Source organism: Salarias fasciatus, chromosome 15, assembly GCF_902148845.1.
Source record: "Salarias fasciatus chromosome 15, fSalaFa1.1, whole genome shotgun sequence".
Lineage (NCBI taxonomy): Eukaryota > Metazoa > Chordata > Actinopteri > Blenniiformes > Blenniidae > Salarias > Salarias fasciatus.
Window position 1 is genome coordinate 1,520,649 of NC_043759.1, and position 22,748 is coordinate 1,543,396.

Below are 22,748 nucleotides of genomic sequence, written 5' to 3' on the forward strand. Positions count from 1 at the left end.
GGTGAGTGTGAGCTGGATTAATAATCTGGAATAACCTGAATGAAGCAGTGTTCAGTGAACTCTGACACGTTTCATCTCCTGTCACCGTGTTGAACTGAGTTCACTTCAACTTAGTCTTTGTGTTTTCAGAGGCGAGTCTGAGGACAAAGATCCAGGTGAGAAATCACTAACTCGGGTTATAGCAGGGTGTGTGTGTGTGTGTGTGTGTGTGTGTGTGTGTGTGTGTGTGTGTGTGTGTGTGTGTGTGTGTGTTTGTGTCAGACACATTTGCCCCACCTCTGCCCCCAAGCTCAATATTTAAAAATAATGGGAAAACTCATTTATGCTTCTGAGCTTTGACCCGTTTGAGACTCATGACTTTCTTTTATTGTGGTCATTTTATTGTGTGTATATTTTTTTTATTGTATTTTTTATGGTCTTACTGCTCACATCTCATGTTTCAGCTTTTTTTAATGTTAATTTGTGTGCAGAAATTTGATTATTTATAACTGCGTTTATAAAGTTCTTCATGTATGAAGTTCAATCAAAGTGTGTGTGTGTGTGTGTGTGTGTGTGTGTGTGTGTGTGTGTGTGTGTGTTATATGATAGGTTGGTGTTAAAATGTCAAAAAATCTATTTGAAGAATTTTCGATCAAAAAAGTTAAAACGTTAAATTAAATCGATCCCTTTAGGTTTTTACAGAAACAAACTGATCTAACTGGCTGAGACGTGGCTGAATGCCAACGATGTCGGTATCACAACAACACAAGATCTCACGGGAATTGTAGCATCTAGTGGTCACATGGTCGCTGGGAAATCACAGAAATAAATCCAGAGCGATTTACTTCCTCACACTCAATTCATAAGACACACATTGCACTTTACCAGTAGTACATGTTCAGCTGTTCATATGGTTTATTGGCGTTCATAAACTGAGACACGTTCAAACCCCAGAAAGAATTACAAATTTATGACCCTTGCAATGGATTTGCATCATGAGTTGTTTAACTCCCAATAGAGCTGTTTAACTTTGGTTGAATCGTGAGGGGGCGTGGCCAGGTGACTCTCATTGAAATGTATTAGTTTGAAAAGAGGCGTGGGACATGAAAAAACTGTGTAAAGCACTGCTCCTGGACATGATTCAATAAATTAATATGTGTGACTCATAGCATGAATTTCCGTGAGACTGGGTTGTGTTTTCAGTGTTTCTGTCATGTCCATATAAACAGACGTCACTTTCAAAATGTTGCCATGTAAATTAGTCCTGAAATGTTTTGTTTTGTTTATTTCAGCTTCTTGGAGGAAGTTCCTCATCATCTTGACTGGAAAAACAAATGGAGTTCATCAGTCTGTTGTTAAAAACTTTGAATCTTTGGGTCAAACTGAGGCGAGGTCTCTTGAAGACGCTGACTACTATCTGGTTTTCTGTCCCGTCACTTCTCGAGTTGGAGCAGATGTCAGTGAGGCCATGGAGTTTCTTCCTGGTGAGAAATGTCTTCACTAACGTCCTGATGTGTTACTTCCTGAGACATTTGAGAATTTGCTTTTTTGTGTCTCCTCTTGTTTTTGCATCATCCCAGACTGTCGACATTTCAAACCAATGGAATTAGATCGACAGAGTTTGATCAATTGTAGGTTCAAGGAATGTTCCACAGTACTGTTACCTGAGCTGTTAGCACTGCGTGGATCAGTCTAATGACTGATTCAGATGAAGTTACTTCAGTTAGACGAGGAAGATGTTCTATAATCTGGATGCTGATTCTTCCTGAAGAAATATAATCACAAGAATAAGCATCATACAGAAAGCTCTTAGAGATTGAAGCTAACGTCAGTTGAATCATGCTAATGCTAGTCATTATGCTTCCAGATGGTAAAGCAGCCGTTCTGGTGGTGATGCATCACACCCTCAATCCTGAACAAGTGATTCCTCCGAGCCGCAGAGTGGTGACAGACTGGAGAGTCCGACTGACTCTGGACTGTCTGTTCTACCAGAACAAACTGCTCAGCTGTGAACTCAACAGGAAAATGAAGGCTGATGTTAAGACATTCCTCAAAACCTCCCAGTCACAGGTAATAGATTTTTTTCCACTTTGAGCCTGGATTATTTCAGCTGCAGGAACATTTTTTTTTGACAGTGACTGAAGACTCTTGCTGAACACAATGTTTGATGTTTGATTCAGCCTTTAACTGTTTGTAGCACCTATGCTATCAGGCAAAGATAATCAAGCTACTGGACCAGATATAGGCTCGACGGAGTGGTGAGTGAATGAATAAACAACCACAGCCAGGTTAAATTCAAATGGAAAAGCCGGCATAAATTTATTTACAAGTTGACAGACAAACAAATAACAAATACTGGCACGTAACTCAGTTAACGCACCTTTGAAAGAAACTTTTAAATTGATTTCACCTTAATCTTTCAGTTAAAGTTCAAACAAAAGGTTTAGTTCTTTTTATGTTTCAATCTATTTTTTAGTTCAGATGACCGGTCATGTAATTTTATGGGTTTTTAGTTAGAAACTAAAATAAACTGCTTAATTTTGGGTTTAAGCTCTATTTTAAGTTCAATATATTCACCCTTTTCACCTTTTGAATCAGTTTTGCAACTTCAAGTTTACACCAATGGCACCTTTAAAGTTTACAAAATTGTCAAAAATCAAAACAAAAACAATATAAAATGAAAAAGTGACTTCAGAACAGCTTTTTCTAAATGTCCTTTGGCTTAGCAAACACTTCTTATGTCCTTTCAGCAACGTGTCCCGTTGATGAAAATGTACCTTTAAAGTCTTTAGATCCACAGAAAAAAATGTCAATCTCCTACCGAAACCTTGGCAGTGAGTTGGTGGGTTGTGTTGGCTGTGTAGAAAAGGACCACGTGATGATGTAGTGCAGTCCGATGAGTTGTGCTCCTTGGGTAGGCTCGCCTCTGTGTCACAGTTCAATCCCAGAAACTTCTCCCAACTCCTCCGGGGGGAATCAGAAACCTGGCCTGCAGGACAGGCCATGAAGAATATAATTTTAGTCCATTTGTAAAAATAGAACCCCTATAAAACTAAAACTGAGCTGCCTCACGGGGCTACGTGACTAACTGAAAACTCAAAATGGCAGCTATTCCTTGTCCAAACCGCTCTGTAGTGCAGCTAAACCAACATCTCTTCACACAAAATGCACTCAAAACATAAAATAAAACACTTTCTGGCTCAGATCATGTCAAATGAAATCACAAAACATAAATGTGCCGTTTTCAACCGTCTTGATCAAGTTTGAATGTGAATAGACACCTTGTTTACAACGACAAAGCACACTGTGCAAAGACAGGCAAAAAACGACATAAAACTCACCAAAACTCTTCTGGTAGTGCCTAAAACTCCTTTTTTGGCTCATACCCCTCCTCCGGTTCAGTTAGACAACAATTCTATTTCATCCTGTCAGACTGCCAGAGGCGGTGCATAAAGCACTGAATGATCATCTTTGCGCCCTCGCAGGTCGAGAATGTATACAAACAAAGTCACCTGTGACCTCCCGGTGGCCTACGCGCACCTATATAAGTCACGTGACACTGGAAGCCAGTCCCTTTTTTCTTTTCTCGCATCGCAGTGGTTCGAGATCAGGACTGGTGAGCGTATGCTCGTATATCAGCGTTTTTCTGCCGCTTGTTGCAGGGAGCCTCGTGACTTCGGTCGGAGTTGCAACATTGTTGCCCTTCAGAGGCTGCTCAAGCGACTCGGCTGGCCGGAGTGTTTCCGCACAGGTGCGGGCACCGACGGCTGGTTTCATTTTCATCTAGTTTCTTCTTCCCCGGAGTGGTGAGTATTGTGTTTTCCAGCAGCTGTGTTCGGCTTGCGTGGGTTAATTGGTGACTCCAGTACAGCGTGTGTTCGCGCGTGTCTGGGACGCCGGTGTGTGGCTGCTTGCCTTTTCTTTTTTCATTTTCTCCATGAGCGGCCGTTTTCGTTTCTGCTCTGCGTTGTGGATTTCCCAGCGGCCGGTGCGTCTCCCCGAGCGGTGCGCATTTCACACATTGCCGCTCTGGAGCCGACGACTGATGCGCTGTCTGATTACCTGCCAGCTGCTCAGCCGAAGCGCCCGGCTACGGGGACCCCGGCTGGGGCTACCCGGAAGAGACGCAAAAAGGATGAGTCCGACCCGACTCTGGTTAACAAGGTGGAGGTTCTGTCTGCGGAGTTGGCGCAGATGAAGGCTCTCCTCCTTAATATCCAGCCGCAGTCGGGCGGTGGTGATGCAGGTGTTGAGTCGGCACGGGACACTGTGTCCTGGTGTGAGGAGAACACGGTGTCTGTGGCGGCGTCTGATTCTCTGTTTCGAACGGACGCTGAGGAGCTGGAGTCTAGGGCCTCGGAGTCTGGGTCTCTCACCTCCGTTGGTCTCCAGGAGTGTGACGAGGCCCTTGGCCCCTCGGTGGTCCGCGCTGCTCTCGCCCACCTGCATCTGGACGTTCCGCAGGTCCCGGAAGTGTCAGATAGCGCTTTCTTCAGGCACCAGAGGGCGCGGCCGGCTTGTGCTGTCCCTCCATCCTCGGAGCATGTCAAGCAGCTGCATGTATGTTGGACTGATACCAAGGCGCTGTCGCGGTTAACGTCTGATGGCAGGGCTCTGGCATCCATGCAGGGTGCAACTCAATATGCCCTGGGCCACATGCCCCCTGTGGAGCCGGCCATTGCTTCTTTGATTGTGTCTCCTGATGAGGCCCTTCGGTCTGACCCTCGCTGCCCTAACTCACAGTGTCGGCTGACTGACGAGCTCCTGTGTAGGGCCTATGACACAGGTGCGCGGATGGGACGGATGGATAATTCCCTGTCCCATTTCATGTTGGGTCTCTCGGCCGCGCTGGAGTCCTCAGCGGTCGGGGACCAGACACTGGGTCTGCTGGATGCGTCGCTGCAGACGTTCGCATTGATGTCGCGTGAGATGGGTTGCCTTCTCTCCACGCTTACGCTTACACACTGACAGGTTTGGCTGGCCCAGTCCCCGCTGTCGGAGGTGTGTCGGAGGACCCTGAGGGGCGTTCCAGTTGTCCCTGGTGAACTTTTTGGGGCAGCTGCCACTGAGGCACTTGAACGCACTGCCCAGGCCACTCAGACAAGACACCGGCTTGTGGGCCTCCATAGGCACCCTGCGCCAGCCCGTGGCACCACGACGGCACATCAGGAATCTGCTAGACGGTTGAGGGTGTCGCCTGCTGTGGGAGCACCCCCCCGACAGCGTGCTGCATTTGCCCAGGAGCCACGGAGGTCCGAGAGGGTGCAGCCCTCGCGGTCTCCTCGGCCTGCGCCATCCGGCCAGCGTCCCCCCAGACCCTCCCTGGGTCGGGGGTTGCGTAGGTGAGGCCGTGCGGCCGATGGTGGGATTGTTTACCCGGGGGCAGCTGGACCATTGGACCCGCAACACTCCGGACGCCTGGGTACTAGCCACACTGTCCCGGGGTTACCGCCTCCAATTCCACCGTCGGCCACCCCGTACCCAGTCGGGTCACGTGGACGGTCATCCACGACCCCACGAGAGCACGGGTGCTGGATGCCGAAATCGCGGCCTTACTGGACAAGGGCGCTATTGTGCCCGTTGACCCCCGGCGGGATCCGGGGGGCTTTTACTCTCATTATTTTCTGGTGCCAAAGAAGACCGGCGATCTGCGTCCGGTTTTGGATTTGAGGGGTCTCAATGTTTTTCTGAAACGGCTTGCTTTTCGCATGCTGCGCACACAAGAGATGCTGCAGGCGATTTCCCGGGGCAATTGGTTCACATCCATCGACCTGACGGATGCATACTTTCATGTGTCAATTGCGGCACAGCATCAGCAGTTCCTACGGTTTGCGTTCAGGGATGTTGCCACTACCAGTTTCGCGTCCTTCCATTTGGTCTCTCCCTGTCACCCAGGGTGTTTTCCCGTTGTGTCGCTGCTGCGCTGGCTCCGCTGGCTCCGCTGCAGGCGACCTGGTTGACGATCCTCCCGTACATCGACGATTGGCTGGTGTGCGCCCCCTCTCGGGCTCAGGCTGTACGAGACACCCAGGCTGTCTTAGCTCATGCCGCACGGCTGGGCCTGCGGTTGAACCTGGCCAAGAGCAGTCTCATGCCCGCGCAACGCACAGTGTTTCTAGGGGTGGAGTTGGATTCGGTAACCATGCTCGCTCGGCCCTCTGCCCCGAGAGTAGACAGTATCGTGGACATGCTGGGCGTCTTCCGCGCCGGTAGACTCCTGCCATTCATCCTGTACCTGCGTCTTCTGGGGAAGCTCACTGGTGCCTCCACGGTCGTACCGTTGGGTCTGCTTTCCCTGCAGCCAATGCAAATGTGGCTCAATGGGTTTTGCCTGGATCCCTCCAGGTTTGTGCACAGGTACAGACGGCTCCGCGTGTCGACCCCCTGCCTCGAATCCCTGTCCCAATGGAGGGACAGGGCGTGGATTGTGGTGGGTGTTCCACTGGGCTCCCTTCCGTCTCGGAGGGAGGTGGTCCACACCGACCCGTCTCTCACAGGATGGGGCGCGACATGGCAGGGGTGTTCGGCTCAGGGGACGTGGGCCCCGACGTTGCGCCTGGACCACATCAACGCGCTGGAGCTACTGGCAGTGCAGTTTGCGTTGGACCACTTCTTGCCGGTACTGCGGCACAGACATGTGTTGGCGCGTTCCAACAGTACCACTGTGGTTCACCACATCAATCACATGGGCGGGACGCGTTCTCGGAGGTTGGTGTCACTGACGCGGCAGCTTCTGTCCTGGACTGCCCCGCGGTTTCTCAGCTTGAGGGCTGCACACATTCCGGGCGCGCAGAACTTGGTGGCAGATCTTCTGTCTCGCCAGCGGCCCCGGGCCGGGGAGTGGCGGCTCCACCCGCAGGTGGTCGATCGCATTTGGGCATTGTTCGGCAGGGCTGCGGTAGATTTGTTTGCGGCCAGGGACAATGCCCATTGTCCCCTGTGGTTTTCCCTCGAGGACTTCAGTGGCCCACTGGGGTAGGATGCGCTGGCGCACGACTGGCCCCGATCTCCCCTGTATGCCTTCCCTCCCATTCCCCTGATCTTTCCAACTCTGATGAGGGTCCTTCACGGGGGTCACCGTCTCCTCCTAGTGGCTCCGTTTTGGCCGGGGAGGGTTTGGTTCCCGTTGCTGCACAGGCTCTGTTGCAGCTCTCCCGTTCCTCTGCCCTCCAGCTGGGATCTCCTGTCACAACTCGGGGGGCGGTTGGTGCATCCCAGTTCGGAGCGCCTGCAGCTGTGGGTGTGGCCACTGCAGAGCCCGGAGTCTCCTTCTCCGAGTTTGGGGGGGCAGTAGGATGCACTGTCTCCAGTGCTCGTGCCTCTGCTACACGGCGCTTGTACTCGAATCGGTGGAAACTGTTTGAGGCCTGGTGCCGGGGACAGGGACTTGAGGCTGTTTGTTGCCCGGTCGCCTCTGTCTTGGACTTCCTACAGGGCCTGTTGGATCGGGGTCGCTCGCCATCCACCCTGAAGGTATATGTGGCGGCGATTTCCTGCTGGCATCAGGGGTTCCACGGTTGCTCGGTGGGCTCTGACAGGAATGTGTCTCTGTTTTTGAAGGGCGCCAGGCGGCTCCATCCCCCGACACGTCCCATGACGCCGTCGTGGGACCTGACGGTGTTGTTGGAGGCCCTGCGGGCTGCGCCGTTTGAGCCATTGGGACAGACGGATCTGAAATGGCTTTCTATTAAGACAGCCTTCCTTCTGGCCATGGCGTCCGATAAAAGTGTTGGGGAACTGCAGGCGTTGTCTGTTCATGAGTCTTGCTTTAAGTGGAATGCTGAGGGCTCTGGTGTTACACTGTGGCCTGATGCCACTTTACTTCCTAAGGGGGCTACAGCCGGGGGCGAGATCCAACCCCTCGAGCTGGCACGCTTGGGGCCACCAACAGCGGATGAGCCGTTGTGCCCGGTTCGTGCCTTGGAGGTGTATATCCGGGCCACGGCTTCAGTGCGCCGGTCTGATTGCCTGTTTGTGTGCTATGGCGGTCCTCGCAGGGGCCTGGCGCTGTCCAAACAGCGACTTGCTCACTGGGTGGTGGATGCTATACAACAGGCTTATGTTTCGCAGGGCCGTCCGCCACCGGATGGTGTGCGGTGTCACTCGACCAGGGGGCTCTCCCCCTCGTGGGCTGCGATGGCGGGGGTTCCCCTCCACGTCATCTGTGCGGCTGCCTCATGGACGTCGCCGTCTACATTTTCCCGGTTCTACCGCGTGAATGTGGCGGTGCCTCATCCGCTTCAGGGGGTCCTCGGGCGACAGTCATCGTCTTGAGGTGAGAACTTGTTCTGCGGGGGTTGTTTTTGATTTCTCGGGACTTTGTTGGTATGTGTCATCCAGTGCTTTATGCACCGCCTCTGGCGGTCTGACAGGATGAGATAGAACGAAAGTTACGCATGTAACTACAGTTCTATAAATCCTGGATGACCGCCAGAGCGTCAGGTCCCTCGGAATCCTCGTGTGCTCGCGAGAAAGTCTAAGGGACTGGCTTCCGGTGTCACGTGACTTATATAGGTGCGCGTAGGCCACCGTGAGGTCACAGGTGACTTTGTTTGTATACATTCTCAACCTGCGAGGGCGCAAAGATGATCATTCAGTGCTTTATGCACCGCCTCTGGCGGTCATCCAGGATTCATAGAACCGTAGTTACATGCGTAACTTTTGTTTTGCGCTGATATCTCTTAGTATTTCTCGTAGTTTTCTGTTAATGGCTGATCTGCGTGCAGGCTGGATCACCATGCTGCAGCGGCTGCTCTCTCCGTCTCACGCAGCTCGCGGGTGGGGGAGGGGCGCGTTTGAAAAAACTTTATCGAAACAAAAGTGTAAAATACTTTTTCTTTTTAAACAAAATTAAAACCAATGAATTACTTATGTAAATGATAACAATATTTATGTAACAACGTTTTTAACTGTTTTTTAATGTTTTTAATAAAGTTATTTATTCCTATTTATTGACCCATTTTCTCAATCATTAAGTGCTTTGTTTATTTGTAACGGGGGTTACATGTTGCTGAATAAAGGAGGCTGAAAACAACAGTTAATATTTATCTTGGAATAGTATAGAATAGACTATTAATCTGATAGTGGAGTAACTTGCAGGTGCAAGAGGCTCGTAGAACACAGCTTGGAGCAAAAAGTATTGAAAAGTGCAAACAAAGAACAAGTAAAAGTGCAAATCGTAGTGAGGATGGTAATAGAAAGCTAAAAACAAGGACGATCTAACAGTATGTACAACATAAATCTCAAACATAACAGAAACTATATAATATATACAATATATACAATAGAATTTACAATACAATATATAATATATACAAATATATACAATATGTTTTGGCAGAGTGAATGGCTTATAAAGTGTCATAGAGTTTCTTAAGGGGGTTAAAGTGACCATGATTGCAGGATATTATAATGTCCAGGGTTATTGCAGAAATTCTGCACAGTAGAGTTGTCCAGTCTGACAGCGGTGTGGATGAAGGACCTGCAGTAGCTCCTTCCTGCACTGAGGGTCTCAGTCGGCCACTGAAGGAGCTGCTGAGCTCCTCTACCGTCCGGTGCAGTGGCTCAGTGCTGTTGTCCATAATAGATGTGAACTTGGCCAACATCCTCCTCTCACCCAAATCCTCCACAGAGTCCAGAGGACAGCCCAGGACTTAGCTGGTCCTCCTGACCAGCTTGTTGAGTCTCTTCCTGTCCCGCTCTGTACTGCCTGGGGCCCAGCAGACGGCGAAGTAGTGGACAGCAGAGGCTACCACAGAGTTAAAAAAGGTCCTGAGCAGAGGTCTGCACACCCTGAAGGACCTCAGTCTCCTCAGAAGGTGGAGGCCACTCTGGCCCTTCTTGTCCAGAGCGTTGGTGTTGTGGGACCAGTCCAGTTTATTGTTGAGGCGAACACCCAAGGCCTTAAACTGTCCACTGTTTCAATGTCCTCCTCCGAGATGTTCACTGGTGGGTGTGGAAGTGTCCTCCTCCTGAAGTCCATCACCATCTCCTTCATCTTGCTGGTGTTCAAGCACAGGTGGTTGTTCTCACAACAAATCCACAAAGACAGTGATCACTAACTGGTACTCCAGCTCGTTCCCCTCTGACGCACAGCCCACAATGGCGGAGTCGTCAGAGAACTTCTGGAGGTGGCAACTGTCCCTGTTGTAGGTGAAGTCCGAGGTGTAGATGGTGAAGAGGAAAGGTGAGAGGACATTGCCCTGGGGCGCCCCCGTGCTGCAGACCACCACCTCTGACTCACAGCACCCTGTACTGTGGACGGTCAGTGAGGTAGTTGATGGTCCAGGCAGCCAGATGTCTGTCAACTCCAAAGTCCTCCAGCTTCCCCCGCAGCTGAAATATTTGAAAACAAATCTCCTCCAGAGATACAAAACAAACTCACCAACAGTCACAGACTTACTTCTGTCATAACCACAAACCCTTCTGGTGGGATAAAGACAGGGTTCTCCACTTTTGACAACAGTTCAGTGTGAGACTTAGGTAGCTGAACTGTGAAATATCTGGTAACAGCATCCTGGTGTTCATGTGGCTGCTGTCTTTAATCTCCAACTTGTTACACAGACTGTCTTTCATGACCTGTACAGACTCTGCCATTCTGTCATACTTGAGAACCTGTCCCGTTCTGTCCGAGGTGCACAGTGTGAGATCGCATCCTGTCTAGGCTGGCTTCATCCACACCAGTAGCTGCACCTGATTGAGGACAAAAGATTCCTCCAGCTGTTGTCGGTCAAGATCATTTACTGATGTTGGACACTGGCTTCAATTCAAGAGATACAATGTCCCCCCCACCAGTGAATACATGGAAGAACAGAACTCCACTGGCTTTCTGAGGGCCGATCGCTAAAACCAGCTCATGGACTGGAGTCCATCATTCACTGGCTCCTGGTCCAAAGGCAGTCCACATATTCTCAAGACCAAGGATTTGGAAGGTTGGCAGTGCAGATGCTTTAGAGCTAACCTAAACATCATTCATACAGTCAAACAAGTGAAAAAATCACACAAACTGTTTTCAGACGAGCAAAATCTGGTTCAGCAGATTTTGAAATAGATGTCAGGGTTGTTCTAATCGGTCACAAACAAACATTGAGCTGATCAGGAAGTTTTATCCATAAGTGAAGGAACATAATGCTGCTTCGCTTTGTTTCATTCTGCTTCTGGTCACATGCAGTAGACCGGTCCCAGACCACCTGAGGGGTCTGGATGCTTCACAGGGAACTAATGGATCGAGCATATAATTTTGCCCAAGACCGTTCAGGACTTTGTAGACCGGCAGTCAGACTTGAGAACCTGTCATGTGACTGACAGGAAGCCAGTGTAGAGTTCTGAGGGCCGGCCTGATGTGGTCCAGGTTCTTGGTGTTTGTTTAGACTCTCGTTACAGTCATGGAGCTGACTGAAAATCAAAGCTTGAACACATCTCTGTGTCTTGTTTCGACAGGAAGCTCTTTATTCTAACTCTATTTTCCAGGTGATCTCTGACACATTTTTATTCTTTTCTTTTTTTCTTTTTTTTTTATTATTTTGATTCATTTAAAGTCTTCCCTCTGTTGTTTCCATGAAGCCACGTCCACTTCCTGGTTATCAGTCCCAGTTGATCTGTAGAGTTTCTGGAAGTTTTGTTCATATTGTAGAGACGTGACGTCCTGACAGCTCTGGATGTTCATCTGAACACTGAGATACATGATTACACTCTGTTACACTCTCTGCTGTCCACTCTGACCCCTGCTGGTCTGGAGGACTAACAATACCGGAACAACAACAGACAGAGACTTCGGTCTCTTAAAGGGGCGGAGTCCATTTTTCACTACATTACACAAGATGAATGGGTCACTTTGGGATTCACTGACATTGTTTTTATTCTTTCTATGATCCCAAACACATCTCAACCCGCTGGTCCAAACAAGAAGAAGGGCAGTAAAGCTGTGTTCACAGATATGATGAATGCAATGATCCCAAAGAAACCAGGGAATGACAGTAGAGGAGAACCCAGCTATCAGACACCTGTTTCCACCATGGAGGTAAGGAACCTTCTGTCCAGGAGGAACTTCAGGGTTCTAGTGTTCCTCCACACTGAGGTCTGTTAATAGATGCTGATGTTGACAGATGTTGTCTCGTCTGGTCGCATCGAGGAGCTTTTGGCAAGTTCCTGCAGCTTCGAACCTGATATCGATATTCACTGTATTAGTTTATATATTATGTCATTTTACTTTCTTCCTTTTTCACCTCACATATTTTTTTCCTGTTTCTCTTCTGTATTCCATCATCTATTTGTTTTGTAGAATTACTTCCACTTCACACATTTGTGTCAATCATCATGGTATCATTTTCTTGTTTTAAAATTTGATTTCCACTTCATATGTTTGTCTCCATTCGATTCTACTCAGTTATCATTTATTTCATTAGAATTTCCTCCATTGATCTATTGTTTTCTTTGTGTACCATTAATTTTTAGTGAAATTCATCTCTTGTATGTTGTCTGCACTTTTTATTTGTACTTATTTTTACCATTCATGTATTGTTCTAATAATGTTTTTCATTTTTTTGATTTATTTAAATTCTTCACTGTTTCCATGAAGCCACGCCCACTTCCTGCTTCTGACAGATGGTTCAGGTGTTAAATTTTATATTTTGCATTTGTCTGTGACACAAGTAGTTTTCTTTGGTTTGCATTTACTGTTTATGGTGCTGTTATGTTTTTAGTCTACTATTCCAGACATCTCCACCTGCTACTCCAAGTGGGTCAGAGGTTGTTTCATGGTTTCAGGTCATGGAGGTGAATGAAGAAATAGGAGCCCTGAAAATACAAAATGCTGAATTACGAGCCAGACATGCCCAAGAAATAGAAGATTTGAAAAACCAAAATGCTGAAATCCTGAAAGAAGTCATAGAGCAGACGCAGATAGGTGCTCTTCCTGTCCAGTCCTGGCCCAGTGATGTTTCAGTTCCTACAAACATTGAAGGAGAACCTGGATCCAAGTATCATCAGGACACTTTCAGCAAGAAGGTAAGAACTCTCTGTCCAGGAGGAACCACACAGGTCCAGTGTTCCTTCCCACTGAGGTCTGTTCATTCAAAAGTCCAACAACGCTCTACCTGCTGTTGATGGATAATGTCATGAAATCTTTAGATTTTTCTGTGACATGAGAGCTTTACTATATACATATATACATTGTTCTTCTTGCTGTTGTGTTTTTGCTCTCCGATTCCAGACATCTCCACCAGCTGCTACAAGTGGGTCAGAGCTCATTTTACTGCAGAGGATCGACGAGCTGCATGAAGAAATGGAAGCTCTGAAAAGTCAAACTGCTGAAGAAATGAGAGTCCTGAAAAAACAAAATGCCGAAGAAATGAGAACCCTACAAAAACAAAATACTGAAGAAATAGAAGCCCTAAAAAAACAAAATGCTGACGAAATGGGAGCCCTGAAAAACCAAAATGCTGAACTTAAAAAACAAATTACTGAAGAAATGGAAGCCCTGAAAAAACAAAATGCTGAAGAAATAGAAGCCCTTAAGAAGCAAAATGCTGAAGAAATGGAAGCCATAAAAAAACTAAATGCTGAAGAAGTAGGAGCTGTGAAAAAACAAATTACTGAAGAAATGGAAAAGATGAAAAATAAACATACTCAAGATATGGAAGCCCTGAATAAACAAAATGCTGAAGAAAAAGAAGCCCTGAAAAAACAAAATGCTGAAGAAGTGGGAGCCCTTAAAAAGCAAATTACTGAAGAAAAAGACGCCCTGAAACAACAAAATGCGGAAGAAATAGAAGCCCTTAAGAAGCAAAATGCTGAAGAAATGGAATCCCTGAATAAACTAAATGCTGAAGAAATGGACACCATGAAAAAACAAAATGCTGACGAAATGGGAGCCCTGAAAAACCAAAATGCTGAACAAGTGGGAGCCCTTAAAAAACAAATTACTGAAGAAACGGAAGCCCTGCAAAAACAATTAACTGACGAAAAAGAAGCCCTGAAAAAACAAAATGCGGAAGAAATGGACACCATGAAAAAACTAAATGCTGAAGAAGTGGGAGCCCTGAAAAAACAATTTACTGACGAAAAAGAAGCCCTGAAAAAACAAATTACTACAGAAATGGGAGATCTGAAGAGCCAAAATGCTAAAGAAATGGAAGCCCTGAAAAAGCAAATTACTGAAGAAAAAGAAGCCCTGAAAAAACTAAATGCTGAAGAAATGGACACCATGAAAAAACAAAATGCTGACGAAATGGGAGCCCTGAAAAACCAAAATGCTGAACAAGTGGGAGCCCTTAAAAAACAAATTACTGAAGAAACGGAAGCCCTGCAAAAACAATTTACTGACGAAAAAGAAGCCCTGAAAAAACAAAATGCTGAAGAAATGGACACCCTGAAAAAACTAAATGCTGAAGAAATGGACACCCTGAAAAAACTAAATGCTGACGAAGTGGGAGCCCTGAAAAAGCAAATTACTGAAGAAAAAGAAGCCCTGAAAAAACAGAATGCTGAAGAAATAGAAGCCCTGAAAAAACAAAGTGCTGAAGAAATGGGAGCCCTGAAAAACCAAAATGCTGAACAAGTGGGAGCCCTTAAAAAACAAATTACTGAAGAAACGGAAGCCCTGCAAAAACAATTTACTGACGAAAAAGAAGCCCTGAAAAAAAAAGTTACTGAAGGAATGGAAGCCCTGAAAAAACAATTCACTGAAGAAAGAGAAGCCCTGAAAAAACAAAATGCTGAAGTACAAGATGCTAACAAAGACAAGAAAATCCAGGAATTGCAGACTGACCTGGAAAAGGTGAAGAAGCTCATTGGTTTTCCAATCGAACCTCAGTCCAATGATGGTCCAGTTCTCACAAATGGTGGAGGAGGACCTGGATCCATGGATCATCAGAACACTCCCGTCCGGCCTGAAGATGGAGCCAAGAACTGCAGCTGTGAGGAGGTAAGAAATGTTCTGTTCAGGAGGAACCACAGTTCCCCTCCACACTGAGGTCTGTTAATAAAGGCCATCAGGAGGGCGTGGCTTGGTGTCCAATGGAGTAAAACATGTCTCACAGAGCTCCTTCAGAATTTGTTCTTAAAGGTTGTATAGAAGATCTTTATTACTAACAAAAATGAATTAAAGCTAAAAAAAATGGCGTTACTAAGCTGTAGCAGCCTTGTTTTTATCGTGATCAAAATAAAGAAAATAAACATTGATCAACTCTGGAGGTTGTAAAATCAACATTACTTTAGCCAATCAATAACGAGGTAGCCTCGTTACCTATTGGTTTTGTAACGTGTCAATCAACCTCTCTACATTTGTAGCATAAACTGTCATGCTCCTACGCCCTTTTCGTCCCCCCTCCCCCACGCGCTCCACCCTGCTCCCCCCATGCCAGGCTCTGCTGCTGCTATCAACACCTTTTAACTTGCAGACTTGAGACATTTTCTCTTAATCATAGCTGCAACGTGCTGCCATTTGGCGAAAATGTATGTTTTAATCTTAAAACAAGACTTGTATGGAAAAGTCCGGAGAGTGATAGGAGGGGGCGGGGGGAGTTGTTTACACCTGCAGGCTGCAGCGCACACAGATCAGCTGTGAGCTCCGAGCGTGAGTCTGCTCCAGTCCTGCAGCTCCACACAAACCTCCCCGTCCTCCTCTGATCCACCGAGACCAGGGACGGCTCAGGGACAGGATTTGGCGCAAGTGCAGGATTTTACTCATATTCGCTGTGTTTTGTGTTGTTCAAAAGGACACGTTGGTAGCTATGTGTTAGCGCTATGATGCTAAGTTGCTACATGCTACTTTCTGCATAAGGAGGAGGCGTTCCTCCGGAGAGAGCAGGGGAGGAGGGGTGTGGGTCACGCATGCGCAGCATTTCAAAAAGGACTAACTGTCACTGGATTTCTCTCTCCATGGAAAATCCTCTATACAACCTTTAATGTCCGCCGGGCAGTGCTTAATTTGTAAATATAAGGTGCCGGAACGCATGGTGCACATAACAGCGTGGGAATGTCAAGACAGATACAGGTACCGGAACGCATACAAAAAATAGTGCAAAAAAAAAAAAAAAACGGTGCTGAAAACAACATGCAAATGCCCACGCACCATGCTGTGGGACTTACAAACCTAAATTTCAAATAGTAACCGCGGTATAAATGTTTTGGCAATTATTCACGATTATTATTATTGTTGTTATTTTTATAGGGCAGGGGTCGGCAACTTGATTTGGCATTGGGTCAATTTTTGTTTGGGTTTTTTGTGACCGTCAGCTACAGTTCCTTCCCTTCTGAGAGCTACAGGATGGTCACTGAACAACAAGATGAAGATAAAACAACAAGCAGAACAGTAAACAGTCAAGCTAAATCCAGAAATTAAACCTATACACAAAATTAGATTGACATCTACAATAATAATAACACATTGGTTTTATATAGCGCTTTATAGGACACTCAAAGACGCTTTACATTGATTTCTTCATTCTCTCCATACTGGGTGGTGTGTACTACCTTGGGGCAGACTGACGGAAGCGAGGCTGCCAATGTGCGCCATCGGCCCCTCCGACCACCACCAACCATGCACTCTCACACTACTTTCATACTTAGGCAAGGTGGGTGAAGTGTCTTGCCCAAAGACACAATGACAGTTTCACACCTGCAGGAGCAGGGATCGAACCGCCAACCTTCCGGTTATGAGACGACCCGCTCTACCATCTGAGTTACTGTCGCCCCTACTAAAACAATGTTTCCCTCGTTCTCGCCAAGCCGCTGCTACGCCGCTCAGATACTTCCTCTCAGAACTGAACCGCCCTTTCCCATTCTGTGCGAGACGCTCAGCATTTAAATCTTCTTTCCACCACCTCAGAAGTTGAGATCGCGTCCCATTGACTGATGCTGGAGCACGAAGGAATCGTTCTAAGCCAGCTATAGCTCGTCGGTGGCTAACAGCTAAGCTAACAGCTGACTGAGACGCACAGCAGGAGCTGCATGGAGTTTACAATGGATCACACAAATCTTCTGTTGTTATTTAAAATCTGGCACGGCGGCCTGAAAACAGACAGTGTGCTTACCATATTTAACAGTCCAAAACAGCCCACATCACGGCCATGTCCGGATTCTCCTCCTCCTCCCTGTTTCGGCTCGGTGTCACTTGCTGGTGTTATTCGGACTCGTTTTGAGTCATCATCATGTACCCCTTCCTTCCTTTTTATAATGACAGTAAATTAAACTCTTTCAGACATGTTTCATTCGCCCTTTGCTTACTTTCTTCATGAATAATCTCAGATGCAACAATTTTCTTTCAGAGGCAGGTTTGATTCAGTGCGTCAGCAGAACTGTGGCTCTTTTAAAAGCCTTTTTTTTTTTTACTTTTAATTGTATTAAACAACGTGAAATTAGTGACGTTTGTTCTGTGAATTAATATGTCCATATAAATAGCTCCTGTATATTTTATGCAATTAACATGTTTTTTTTTTGTTTTTTGTTTTTTTTTTTTTTCCTGTGAAGGAGGTATGAGATCCGCCCATATAGGTCCCGGAACACAGACAGATCAAAATCAAGAGGTGCCGGATCCTGTTCAGGCAGGATCTGGCACAAATTAACCCCTGTTGCCGGAGTTCAGCTTGTGTGAGCATTTTTGAGTACTGTCGACCTACTTTAAAATTAATTAAGCGCTGACATGCCTCCAAAACCCAGGAATGCGACTAACTTGTCAACATCGCTGGTGCGTCCTGCTGCTTTGACCTCATCCCTGACCCGGAGTGATCCCCCAGTACAGCCAGTTGAAGCTAGTGGTAGCTCTACAACTGTGAGCATGACTTCTGTGGACTTTAATCAAGAATCTTTATTATCATTGTGCAGAGCACAACAAAATTTTGATTAGCAGCTCTCACAAACACATAACATACATTGAAATAAAACAACTAGAAAAGAGTCTCAATGAATAAGTTTTAAAGCAGAGTAAAAAGTGATTCATGCACAGTGAATTAAATACTCAAGGTGACTGGCTTGAATGTGTTGCACATATGGAACCCTGCGAGAGTGTCTGGGAGGGAGATTAGACTGGGCTGTAAATTCAGAATCATGTGACCCTGTAGGCATTTTTGAGGAAAAGTGGGCAATCAGCATTTTTTGAAAGTTCAAGGTGTCCCAAACAAGAATCCGCCGGTTGCCCTTCAAATAAGGCCCCTGATTTTCTATATTTCCTCCTCCAAGTAATCCCCCTTCCATGGTAATTTGGATGTTAGACACTAGACCTGACTAGATAATGCTCAGTCCAATCTGTGTGTATATGGGGGGAGGGGGGCGGGGGGGTTGTATCGGCTCTGATGCTCCTGTACCTCTTTCCAGAGTGAAGGGGTGCAAACTGTTCAACAAGCCCTCCTTCGAACTCGGCTGTTGTATATTGAGTCAAGATGTGGCAGAGGACTCCCCACAATCCCCTGTGCTGTTTTCACCAACCTGGCCAACACCGTCCTATCCTGTGCAGTACTGTTTCCATACAACACTGTTGTAGTCAGATACCGGATGCTCTCAGTTGTGGCTCTGTAGAAGTTTGTCAGAAGCTGTGGGGGGAGTCGAGTCCTTTTCAGCTTCTGAAGGAAGAATAATCTTTGGTGGGCCTTCTTTACCAGGTGGGACGTGTGTGTGTGGATCAAGTGAGGTCAGATGTAATGTGGATGCCCAGTAATGGAACTTGATGGTGTCCACCCACTCCCCATGAATGTAGAGACGGGTTTGTTCCATCCTCCTGGATTTTCTAAAGTTAACAATGACCTCCTTGGTCTTGCTAGTGTTCAGGATGAGGTTGTTGTGTGCACACCACCCCGTCAAGTGCTAGATCTCCTCATTGTCCAATATGAGACCCACTACAGTGGTGTCGTCGGCAAACTTCACAACCATGTTTTTGGGGTGAACAGCGGAACAGTCATGAGTGAACAGTGTGAAAAGGGCTGGTCTGAGCACACACCCCGGCAGTGTGCCTGTGTGTTCAGGATCAGTGTGGACGATGTCTGGTCGCCAATTCTCACCACTTGAGGCCTGTGGGTGACAAAGTCTGTGATCCAAAGGCACAAAGAGGCTGACAGACCGGGGTTGTGGAGCTTCAGTGTCAGCTTGTCCGAGATTACAGTATTAAAAGTCAAACTGAAGTTCACAAATAGCTTCCTAACATAGATGTTGCATGCTCCAGATGAATCAGGGCCATGTGCAGTGTCCGGTATAACCAGTGGTGGGCACAGCTAGCCAAAAAGTTAGCTTCGATAACCGTTCTTCCGCTAACTGAAAAGTTATCTTCGATAATGCTAAACCAATAAACTGCTAAAATATTTAGCTGAAGCTAACAATAACCGCTAACCACTAACTGCCTCAACCACAGCCACTGCAGGCTCTGCAACAGGCCGAACATCCTCAGGCGGAACGTCTTCACTTTCCATTGCAAAAGAAGTGCAGAGACAGAGACTTGTAGACTCTGTCTATGGCCTCAGTGCACTGACGAGTTAACACTCAGATCTCCGTTGACGAGCCGGCGCGTCAAATGCGCACGTGCGACATTTGTTGACTTTGTGCCATGATGCAAGCACGAACGCAAGTCATTCAAATACCCCCGGAATCTTTAGTTCCGGGGCTTTCTAACAGTTTTTGAAACTTTTCAATCAGACAAACAGATCGGGAGTTACATGCATTACAAAATCCATGTTTTTTTCAAAACAATTTTCGGCATTTTTTTTTTAACCGCAGAGAAGAGACTTTTCATTACTTTGCACAGTAACGGAAAGTACGAGAGGCGTTCAAGTACCCTTGGAAACTAGAGTCGCTAATGTGTAAATTTAGCGGAAGCTAATTAGTCCGCTAATGTTTTTCAAAGTTAGCTGAACAGCTAATCCGCTAATGAAAATGTTAGCTTCGCTAATTAGCGGTTAGCTGATTAGCGGACTGCACCCACCAATTCTACAATTCTACAATTTCATTTAGCAGACGCTTTTGTCCAAAGCGACGTACAACACAAGCAAGAATATAGACATAAGAAAGAAAGAAACCATTAGTAAATGCTTCAATTGCTTCAAGTGCGATTGGTCAAGGGAGTCGCCATCAACCACTACTGGGTATAACACCCGGTATAACACATTATAAATAGTTATAAACACTCATAAATGATCACAATGCTTTATAACCCACTATACAGCATAGGGTTGGGTTTAGGTCCTGGCATTGTGATCATTTATGAGTGTTTATAACTATAGCTACACGTGCTATAATTATAATGCTTTTTAAATGTACTTATAATGATTTATACCGCGTGCTTCAAGTAAAGTGTTACCAGTTTTCTCTCATGCTGCATTTTGGGCTCACGCGGTGCGCGTTCCATGCATGATCACTAATCCATGCATGCACGGGGAGCTTTTCACGTGCTCCAGTCTGTTTATCTGCTCTTTTATTACAAATTATTTATAGAAAATGAAGCACATACAGTGGTATGAAAAAGTATCTGAACCGTTTGGAATTTCTCACATTTCTGCATAAAATCACCGTGAAATGTGATCTGATCTTTGTCAAAATCACACAGATGAAAAAGCAGTGTCTGCTTTAACTAAAACCACCCAAACATTTATAGGTTTTCATATTTTAATGAGGATAGCATGCAAACAATGACAGAAGGGGGAGGAATAAGTAACTGAACCCTCTGCCTAAGAAGACTTAAAGAGCAAATGAAACCAAATTTTACCAAACAATTTAGGTCAGATGTGTTCCCAATCACTGATGAGGGACTTAAGGCAACTTTACAAAATGTACCTCAGTGCTGCTGTGATAGGCACTGTGGGTAACTGCAGCCACCAGCCGAGGCGGCACGCACAAACACTTTGCAGACTTCACAGCGCTGCACCAGGGATGCTCATGCTGTTTTCTACGTCGTGGTTTACTGCAAGCCCACAGTGCATATTATGTGATTTTTGTCAGCATCCGTTTTTACTCGTTTGCACTGCAGCTGAAGTTCCCTCCATGAATCAAACGCATATCCAATATTTATTCGGGTGCCTGCCTGGCTTTGGTCTTTTTTTTTTTTTTTTTTTGTTGACTCACGAGATAACGCTGATAAAGTCCTTTATTTCTTCGTGGTGGCACTTTTTTGTGGGCTTTGAGTGGATGCAGGTCATTTGATGGATGCTGAAGAATCCATTTGTATCCCAGCCAGGGTCGGGGTGGGGTTGAAATTCAGCCCGGAAGCTGCGTTTGGATACTCGTTTTATCCGATAATATGTAGAGCGCGGGGGGGGGGGTGTCAGACACGCACATGGGCCGTGAGAGCGGCAGCGGTTGGAGGGGGGGCGGTGGGGTGTCAGCAACGCGCATACAGTGTCAACTTACGTCACATCCCCATGATTGCACGGGAAATTCGGACCCCGAACAGCAACCAATTCTGTGGCACACAGCCTGTATAAAGCAACAGACAGATACGCGGATTGGCCTGTTATTTTAGGTTTTTAATGCTTCATGGCCCATTAACATTGAATAAACTGGAAATGCATGTGTAGTTTTTCACAAATCTTGCCTTAAAGGTGCATTGAGGAGTTTGCAAGTTTTATGCGAAACAGCGCCCCCTGCAGGCCTTGGGCGTAATGCAGCTTAGTGAAAAACTCGTCCTTGTGGCTCACGTGCACGGAAGAGGGGAACTCCTTCCTCGCTCGTTTAGTGGCACTCGAGTAAGATTTAAGTTCCTTTTCCCTGGTGGAGTCTGTGTGGAGCTGTGGCAGTGCTAGAAGCCAGTCTGTTCTTACTTTCTGGAAGATCCTGCTCAGTTGTTGCTCACTAAGCATCTGGAGGAGTAATGGCGGACAAAATGAAACCTAACAAGCCGGAGCGTGCATTACGTCATTCCATTCAAATTCTCCCCAAAAAACTCTGGTGCCGCACCGGCACTGCAACTTTCAAGTGACAATCTAGCGCTGTTAGAGGTACTTGTAATGAATATGTCAGGGCACATTGTACACATCATTAAAAATGTGTAACATATTTATGGAAAATAAGTATTTTTAAGGTTGTAAAACTCCTTAATGCACCTTTAAGTCCCTTTAAAGCTGCCCTGCCCACTATAAAACACACACCTGGTAAGAATTGTCTTGATGAGAAGCTTTGTCTGATGTGCACAATGGCTCGCTCAAAAGAGCTGTCTGAAGACCTGCGATCAAGAATTGTTGATTTGTATAAAGCTGGGAAAGGATATAAAACCATCTCCAAAAGTCTGGATGTTCATCAATCGACAGTCAGAGAAGTTGTCTACAAACGGAGAGACTTTGGCACTGTTGCTTCTCTCCCAAGGAGTGGCCGTCCACCAAAGATGACGCCAAGAGTTCAGCACAGAATACTCAGAGGTGAAAAAGAACCCTAGAGTGTCTGCTAAAGACTTACAGAAATCACTGGCACAGTCCAATATTTCTGTGGACATATCAACTCTGGGTTTCTGATATCCGGTAATTACCGGACTTTGACCGGTAAAATCTGCCGAAGTCCGACATATTTTATAACCGCCGGTCAAAATGTCCGGTGAAAAATATTCCCTCCAAGCTCAATTTTTATTTGAATATTCCCTCCAAGCAAAGTTTAAATTAAAAAAGGCAATTTCCACCTCATTTTATTAAAAAACAACAACAACAAAACTCCAAATCTTATCTGTTATGAATAAGCCTGGTCTATGTGGAACAAAGCTTTTTTTTTTTTTTTTTCAGGCGGAACTAAACTTGTAGCACCTGTTTCATTACTCCGACAAAGCTCGCAGTGCAACAATACAGCGGGAGAAACATGTCGAAACA

The 22,748-nt window shown here is 46.3% G+C and overlaps 1 protein-coding gene and 1 long non-coding RNA gene across 13 annotated transcripts in view; both read left to right on the plus strand.

Annotated features, from left to right (window-relative positions):
* LOC115402422 (uncharacterized) overlaps nucleotides 1-22,748 on the plus strand; it is a 654,628-nt gene that overhangs the window by 192,673 nt on the left and 439,207 nt on the right. The gene's annotated exons all lie outside the window — the stretch shown is intronic.
* LOC115402475 (uncharacterized) lies at nucleotides 1,373-14,125 on the plus strand. The gene is made up of 4 exons (XR_003933124.1): nucleotides 1,373-1,452; nucleotides 1,859-1,860; nucleotides 6,786-6,792; nucleotides 14,115-14,125. It is a non-coding gene; the product is annotated as an uncharacterized LOC115402475 (long non-coding RNA).